Source organism: Bison bison, unplaced genomic scaffold (genome assembly GCF_000754665.1).
Source record: "Bison bison bison isolate TAMUID 2011002044 unplaced genomic scaffold, Bison_UMD1.0 scf7180017864518, whole genome shotgun sequence".
NCBI lineage: Eukaryota > Metazoa > Chordata > Mammalia > Artiodactyla > Bovidae > Bison > Bison bison.
In genome coordinates this window covers 14,665,595-14,675,185 of record NW_011495071.1, presented here as the reverse complement: position 1 = coordinate 14,675,185, position 9,591 = coordinate 14,665,595, and the positions used below count along the sequence as shown (strand labels likewise).

General features: G+C 34.5%; 1 protein-coding gene across 8 annotated transcripts in view; it reads right to left on the bottom strand.

Moving 5' to 3' along the window:
- Positions 1-9,591, bottom strand: part of SOX6 (SRY (sex determining region Y)-box 6) — a 722,502-nt gene that overhangs the window by 702,631 nt on the left and 10,280 nt on the right. The gene's annotated exons all lie outside the window — the stretch shown is intronic.

The following is a 9,591-nucleotide window of genomic DNA, read 5'->3' as shown; positions in this document are numbered from 1 at the left end:
TCTACCCAAACCCATGTCCATTGAGTCGGTGATGCCATCCATCTTCTCATCCTCTGTTGTCCCCTTCTCCTCCTGCCCTCAATCTTTCCCAGCATCAGGGTCTTTTCAAATGAGTCAGCTCTCCGCATCAAGTGGCCAAAGTATTGGAGTTTCAGCTTCAACATCAGTTCTTCCAATGAACACCCAGGATTGATCTCATTTAGGATGGACTGGTTAGGTCTCCTCACAGTCCAAGGGACTCTCAAGAGTCTTCTCCAACACCACAGTTCAAAAGCATCAATTCTTTGGTGCTCAGCTTTCTTTATAGTCCAACTCTCACATCCATACATGACCTTAATTTATTTGTCTGTAAAATAAGGATAATGGCACATACCTCCCAGAATTGTTTTGTGAATAAAATAGCAATCACTGATATTTATTGAGAGCTTACAATGTATCAGACACTCTTACAAATGTATTTTGTCTATTGAAACCTCTCAAAAACTATGATACTCAGGTTACTATCTCCATCTTATGAAAGCACCCAGAAATTTATGGGTATTGCCCAATACCCATGCATCTACCTCATTATTAAATATTGCCTCCATCCATTACAAAGAATAGGTATTGAAAAGAAAATCTGAAATCTGTTCATGTATTAGATGCTTCAAAAAATAGTTAAAGGAAGAGAATTAAATTCTTCCTGAAAGCAGGTGGAGTTCTTACTCCTAGAGATTCCTTTATCCTCCTCCTCTTGAGTGCTAGCTGCACTCTAAGATTCTGGAAGAAGTTCACTAGCAAACTTCAAAGACAGCCAACTCTGTTGGTGACAGAAACCATACTCAAAAAACCTGGCACTGTCCACTGCTGCCAGCCTGGCCAAACACATGCAATGACTTGATGGCTGTATCCCAATGCCCTGCCTATCTTATCCAGCCCAACCTCCTTCACAAACACAACCCTTCCAATGCTAATACTTTCTTCCTAAAGTTCTTATTGGGCTTCCCTGTTGGTTCAGCTGGTAAAGAATCTGCCTGCGATGCAGGAGACCTGAGTTCGATCCCCGGGTTGGGAAAATCCCCTGGAGAAGGGAAGTCTACCCACTCCAGTATTCTGGAAAGCAAGAGCACTGTCCAGCATCACACTGTGGAAATATACTCTATCAAAGTTGGAAGAGTAAAGAGAAGATAGAAATATTTTACAGTTTTTGCTCATTAATCAAACCAGCATAAATTCATTTCTCAGATTCTTGGCCATTTGTCAGTTTAGAAGACAGAGTGGGCATGTTGTTTTGAGGCTGATACACAGAACAAGGAACTTCTGAGAAAATCTATATATAGGCAGCACAGAGCCCTATCCCAGAAGGGTAGAAACAGGATGTCAGAACCGAAACTTCTTTATAGATCATGAAACTTCCTATTCTAACAGTAAAGAAACTAATTCCTAGAAAGAAGTGATTTAGCCAAAGTCACCAAAAGTTTATTGGCAGAGCTGAAACTCCCAAACTGGTTCCTTGATACTACACCAAACTGTCCAACAAGCATATAAAGTTAGAGACAAGAGGGAAAGGGAAAAGAGAAAGCTGAAGGCAACATTAATCCCTCATTGCTGCCTTACTCACTTTTCCCAACTTTTGCTCTGATTGTATCTAAATCCAAGGAAAGCTGAAAGTAGAAGCAACAAAGAACCCAGGCATTCAGGGAAGCAGATGCTGCACTTGGTCCCCTCCTCTGCAACGTGATATACACGCTGAATTATGGAGCCTTGCTGACCCATTCATGCCAACAAATCACTCAAATTGTCTTGCTTTGGAATAAAAGGTGGCTTAAGTGCTTCTTTCATATCAGAGCCCTAAAAAAATGAACCCCCATACTGATAAATATGTAGCCCCTCTCCCTGTCTCTGGTTTTCAGTGACTGGCTACATTCCTCAGAGGGATCCTGTCCCAGGAAGGTGTTCCCTGGAAACTATATTTTTCCTCCTTGACTTATCACACACTCACCCTTCTTTCTCAGTTGCTTTTTTATTTCAGTGGTCTCCAAAGTAAGATTACACATCCCTGGAATACACTATAGAAATATACAGTTGTTTATTTATTCATTTAAGAAGTGAGAAAAACTAATTTTCACCTAAATTTAAATACAGATTGTCAAACATTAATATGTCATATCCTGTACCAAAGGAAAAAGAGGAGTCTGATTATTGATGATACTATCTAGCTTTTAACTAAATTAACCCTAAACAAATGTTCAAGTGGCTTTAAAAGACCCTTTCAAAGAAACCACAGTTTGAGGTTAATACCGTGACCAAGCTAACACTTGTACCATAGTAGTAGCCTTTTAGTGGCCGTATCACAGGATGAAACAATGATGATCCAAGATCTGATAAGCAACATGCCAGGATTTTTTAACTTATCAAAAAGATAATTTAAGTATAGATTTACACCTAGTATCATCAACAGTGGACCTTACCCTATTGTACTTTGAGACATTAAATAGTAATATGAAGCCATTAAAATCAGTAAGACATTTAAAAACAAAGCATACAGACAGAAATTTTTGTACTTACTTTAATTTTTCCAATAATGTTTAAAATCATACAATACTCAATCCAATATTTTATAACATTTCACCAAATTTAATGTTAAATGCTTAGAAACCTCTTCTGAAATTCCTTAGTTACAAAAGACAAAAAGTCACACCCTATTAGAAAAGTTCTTATTCTTCCTGCTGCTATAAAAATAGCTAAAAATAATATACAGAAAACAGTACGGCAACATTTATTAATAAGTACATTTCTGGGCTAAAAAATCAGATCTGCCACAGTGTACATCTCTGGGTAACCAATTAATTAGAATGCAATCTGAATGATGTCTTCATGGGTTGGACAGTGAATAGTACCACAAACAATGTTGAAAGTTGTATAGAAAACATGTCACTTTCAAAAAGAAACTAATGTCATGTAGAATGCTTGGTTTTCAGATAACAAATGTACATATTTTTGAACATGCTTCCATTCATGATCTTCAACAGGCAAAGTGCTACATTTGAATGAGTGGCCAAAATATGTACCAAAAAAGATATAGCTTCAAAACTGTTACTCTTTTAAATAAAGAGTAACCTTTAAATAAAGGTAATTTTTAGGGAAAAGTGACTAAGTGTAACTACTGGTGAAGAGATTGCCCTGATAGGATGAAAGGGAAAAAATTAGGGATAAGATTACAGATATAACACAATGAAGTAACTGTCTTATTCATAGGCAAGCAATTTAGGCAAAATGTTAAAACCAAGTGCTACATGATGATGCAATTACTTTATAAAAATAGACCCACAAAACACAGTAAAATCTTTACATGCTCCGAAATGAGACGACGAGTGACCATGAGAATTGTTGGCACTACCCACAGTTTTCTACTGCTTATCTCATGACTAAGTTTCCAAACTTAAGCATAAGCAACCAAAAAATGAGAGTACCAAATGTGCTAACCTTTCAGTGATGACAAGTAGCTGTGAGTGTGTTATCAAATAGCTAGTCTAGACTAGATAGATAGATGGACAGACAGATGCATACACCCATACTCTGTTGCTGTTTAGTCATTCAGTCTTGTCAGACTCTGCTATCCCATGGTCTGTAGCCCACCAGGCTTCTCTAGCCAGGAGATTTCCCAGGCAAGAATACTGGAATGGATTGCCATTTCTTTCTCCAAGGGATCTTGGCGACCCAGGGATCAAACCCACATCCCCTGTATTAGCAGGCAGGTTCTCTACTGCTGAGCCACCAGGGAAGCCCACATACACATATACCATCATACAAACATAACTGTGTCTTCAAGGTAGAGGTGATATTTCATCAAATGACAAAGTAAATGATTTTAAAAACAGACATATTATATTAAAAATTTATTTTAAAAACATGTTTGGAAATGATTTCATCATAGTGTGATTTTGTTACCACAAGTTTTTTGTCTATCACCTACAAAAACTCTCATCTGTTTTCAATTTTAAAATTGGCAACAGCATGTTCTAACCTGTTTAATGATGTTACAAAAAGTTCCAATGTGTTTTTTAACCCATTTATTAGAAATATGGTAAAAAAACAAATGATTGTCATGAGAGAAAAGAGAGATTTTACTAGCCAACAATTTAACAAACTTTTTGCATACTTTGTGTAAAGGATTAATAAGTTAGTATCACATTAAGTGCAAACAATAATGTACTTCTTCAATTTGGATATATTTTTCTTTCTGAGGTATCACTTTTAGCTGTGGCAGCATTAAAACCATGTAGCAAAGAAACTTGAACTTAGAACCAAACTAGTCAATCACTTTATCACCAAGCATTAAACTAAGACTTTAAAAAATAACAAATCATATTATATTATATTATAGAACTAGGAGGACCACAGTCTTAAAATATTATTTATTCTATCAATACATCTTTCATTTTAATATCTATTGTAAATGTTTTACAGCATATACTAGCACAATAGTACATGTGTATAAGTTTAAATAAATATGGACATGTATTAGGGCACATGCTCATAAATACTTCACTGGTGATATGCTCTATCCAAAAAGTTTGAAGATCACTATTCAGATCAGAAGTTCTTCCAAATAAGCTGTAAAATTTTCATCTTGTCAAGAGGAATTCAACCAGCCTTACTTTTACCAACAGTACTGTCCAGTGGCCCTAAGGCTGTCCCAGCCACTTAAGATATGTATTTCCTTCTCTCCTTATATATCTTAAATTATGATCTTTTCACCTCAGCTACTGAAACTGCTACATTCACCCCCAATCAAGCAGAGAGGACACCAACTATGCTATGTGATAACATTCAAACAAACTTTTTATCAATAGTCGAAGTTACTTGCTTTTAAGATGCAGCAGCAATATACTTAAATAGAAGCTTCCTTTGAAACAATTTAGGATGACCAAATAATTTAATGCCCCTCCTACTAAATATAATAAAATTATATTTATTTTTAAATTACCTCAGATACAAATTTGTGAAATAACCAAAAGTAAAAACTATATAATCACAGCCTCATAAAAGTAAAAGGACATTGATACAAATGTCCTATTTTACTGAGATTTTAATAGAAGTCAGTGTAGGCATAGATCAAAAAGGAAAATGAAAAATCCAAAGATGTGAAAGTGGTGCTAACAAAATTTAAAAGAAAAAAAATCAGCATACAATATGAAGGGGTATATATTTTCACATATAATTTACTTGCACAGCTCTTGATAACATTAATGAGTTTTCTGTGTGGACATAATTGAAGAAATTAGACACAAAATTTCACAACTAAGACATGACTAATTATGATGAGTACTTTGGAAAAGGTCCCAAAGAGTCATAATTAAAAGCTGAGGTATTTTTCATTCTTTCCCTGCCATGCCATACATAAGAATTAAGAGTTGCCAAGTTCACTAGTCCCACCCCAATGTAGGTTGCTATATACATTTTCCTTGGAGAAAATAAGCCTGTTACAAATTACTACGTAATTTAAAACACATTAGCATTTGGGGTACATAACCCTACCTTAGCATACCTGTAAATCACACAAATCTATACAAAGAGTATAAATAGAGGTATTCTCTGAACTGTTGTCTGTAAAAGTTTAAAGGGTCTAACCTCAAAAAAGCTGAAAATGTCTTCTAATAATATCTTAAAGTATTATATTAAAATAAAAATTAAATATAGGATGCAATTTTAGTTGGTTCCAAGATTAAAATTCTTTTTTAAACCTCAATATACCTATTTTCAGTATGTATCTTTATAGTGGGAGAGAACTACACTTAAGAAATTTTAAAATAAACTATATCCAATCTCCTGAAATAAACCATAATAGAAAACAATATTTTAAAACAGAATGTATATATTTGTATAACTGAGTCACTTTGCTGTACAGCAGAAATTGGCACATTATAAATCAACTATACTTCAATAAAAACAAAAAAGGAACCAAACTCAAAGCCACTACTAGCATCATTTTATATTTTACTTGTAAATTCAAAATTCAGAAGTTGATTAAATGGAAACAAATGTAAAAAAAAAGAATTTTTAAAATAGGCCAATTTTCCTCCAGTGTGTATTTGGACCTTCAGATTCAAGAATAAAAAATGTGCCTGAGACTCAATTAACTAATATGCTACGTTCCAAGTTCGTTAAACTTTGTTCAGTTGCTGTATTATTTCAGTTTTTTTTTTTTTGCTTGAATTTTTGTTTCTTATTAAAGAACTCAACTGAAAGTCCTAAAGAAAAATGTTCTTTTAAGCATCATAACTAATTTAATATGACTAAATTGTTTTATAAAATTTTCACATTGTTTTTCCTCTTCTTTACTCAGCTTCAGAGCCTTTCTTTTTAATGAAGAGATTTCATCATATTTTTCATGCTGTTATCAACACTTCAAGTCTACAGCACACCAAAGCAATAGGAAGGAAAACAACAGGTTAAGGCCATTGTAAAGAGGGCCATAACTTCTCCGGCCTATGTGGCCATAAGGCCCTTTTCAGAAAGTGATTATGTTACAAGGTCATATAAACTGCAAAATCTCAATAGGTGTACCTAATTTGGAGAAACAAGCTACTAAATTCCAGAAAACTTCCAAACCAAAAACAGCAAAGAAGGCTTGTAGCTCAGAGAAAAGGCATTCAGAAAATTATTAGAAAACGTGAGACCCCAGATTACAAAACTATAAAGGGTACATTTAGCATCCCTATTTGAAAGTTATCAAGAGTAGAGAGTGGTTGCTCTGCTACTACTATTTCTGGTACTGATACTGGTTCACCATCGTCACTGTATAATAATAATTTGTATTTTTTCCCAAAACTTTGAATCACTCTGAGGATTCATTTATTTTTACATTCAGTTCAGTTCAGTTCAGTCACTCAGTCATGTTCGACTCTTTGCGACCCCATGAATCGCAGCACGCCAGGCTTCCCTGTCCATCACCATCTCCCGGAGTTCACTCAGACTAATATCCATCGAGTCGGTGATGCCATCCAGCCGTCTCATCATCTCTCAATAAAAAAAAATTTATGGAATATGCCAACTTGATAGTTGGAAAACTCAGAAATAACCAGATCTAAAAATTTCCAGGTATTTCCCTTTCTCTAAGATAATGGCCAATTAAAAAAAAAAATTACAGTGTAAGATACAAGATTTTATTAAGTTATGGTCCAGATCATCAGCTTAAATATTAATAAGCCATTTATTTTAATTTTAATACTTAGTCAACATATTCAAAGGAATCAATAATTTGAAAAACTTCTCTGTACCTTAAAATATACTCACAATATCCCTGACCACAAAACTAAGCTAAGAAAGAGAAGTTAAGAGGTTAAATCAGCACAGGTTAAGCTGCTGGCTTATGGCCACTTCACATTTATGATAGACAAGGCCTTTCTAGAATCACAAAGACACAAACATGCAACATTTTGGTATCAAATGCCTTACAAAATAGTCAATAATACCATCAAATGTTTCATTCATGTCCAATGCTCTTCAGGATGCTACTTCAAATAGGTTATTCCTAATTAACCTTTATGACACAGCTCAAAGGCCAACTCCTACTAGAAGCTTTCCTTGACATAGGTACTTCTGCTCTTATACATATCTCCATTATAGCAACTAGTACACTGCATAGAATTACATATATTCATAACTCTTCACTAGGATCAATCGTGCATTTTCATCTTTGAAATCATGTAATCAAGTGGTTCCATCTTTTCACCACCAAGTATCCTTTTATTAATCCTCCTTCATAAAACCCATATTTTGACTTAGCCATTGAAAGCCTCAGGAAGGTTAAAAGACCAAAAATACACAGAGGGTGATTGAAACAGTGTCATCTTTCAAACTTGCCATATTTATTCTATTATAATCAAATTATTCCCTAATTTTTTAAAGACATATAGAATGTCTAATATATATGACATTATAATGTCTAGACATATATAATGTCTAACATATACAATCTCTATAAAGACATGTAAACTGACATTTAATGCTTCTGATCAACATGGTATTGTTCAGCTACATTCAGTATATGGAAATGCAGTACTGGTTTGGCTCTGGAAGTAAGTATGAAGATAAAATAAATGAGCACTGACATTATATAAAAGAGATTGGGGGAAAAAAGAAGGTCAAAAATGCCAACCCTAATTTATGACACACAAGCTTTGTTTATAGTGAATAATATCCTGAAGCAAAGCTCAATTGAAACATTTATTCCTATCAAGTAGGAAGTTAGACAGTATGATTGGTAAGGTTATCTACCCTGTATACCTTTTACTGAATGAGGCAATGAATATGAAAGCACTTTGAAAACTGAGTTCTATAAAACATATGAGAATTAAGGGCCCTTTTCATGCCATGGTTCTACTACTGATTACTTATAACTATTGTCGATTTATCCTAACACAGTTGTCTAGAACGGTTCTAGGCACTTCTATACACATTATCTTCCAACTTGATCTTCCCAACAACCATATCTGATAACTTCTATCACAATCCCCAGTTTAAATATCAGGGGGACTTCCCTGGTGGTCTAGTGATTAAGAATATGCTTTCCATTGCCAGGGATACAGGTTCCATCCTTGGTTGGGGAACAAAGATTGCACAAGCCTTGGGGCAACTAAGCCTGCATGTGAAACCAGAGAGCCTGAGCTCCCCAACAAAAGACGCCAAGTGCTGCAACTAAGACCCAACACAGCCAAGGGGAAAAACAAAACAAGAAAAAAAATTTTCTAATTAGGAAATGGAGACCAACAGACGTTGCATATCTTTTCTAAGGTCACACAACTAGTTTAGGAAATAAGACTTCAAAGAAAAGATTCAAGAAATAGAATTTCAGGTTTAATTTTGATATTTTCACATGTAGGTCTGGCATTCAAATGAATGTGTTCCCATTTTTTCTTAAAATCAAAGCAAAAGAAAGTTGATTAAGATGTATATTTTTGACATACAGAACTTCCAAATGTTAATCACTGAAACACATAACCAAAGATTATAAAATCTCCTTCTTTGTTGGCTTTGCCAAAAAATAATAAGAGAGTTTCTTAACTGATTAGAATGGAGAAATATACCCTTGGAGTAGAGAGAATGGTGACCTCTCAAAATCTCTTCTAGCCCTTAGAATTGGAATATGCTCAAATTTGAGAGCCAGACATCCAAATTCTACATTTAGTCACTACTCTACCCAAAATCTGCAAGACTACTAATGAATAATTCTCTCTAGGAAAGAAAAAAAGGAGCATGCATTACTGTGAATATTTCATATAAAAGGAAAAGCAATCGATAATATAGCTTGCCAAAGATTACACAAAAAGTACACATAAAGCTTAAATTTGAAGCCAGATCTGTATAATTCTAAGTACAATACCACTTCAACAGTAATCGATAACATGTATTAGCTATTGAGCTTAGTGCTTTACATTTATTTACCTCATTTAATCCTCACAATAACCTTATGATGTAGGTATTATTATTACTCTCATTTTAGAGATGAAGAAACATAAGGTGAGAGATTATACCATGCATATACTCAGGGTAGATGGGGTAGCTGAGTTCTCCTATATAGAAAGTTCAATGACCATGGATCTAGCT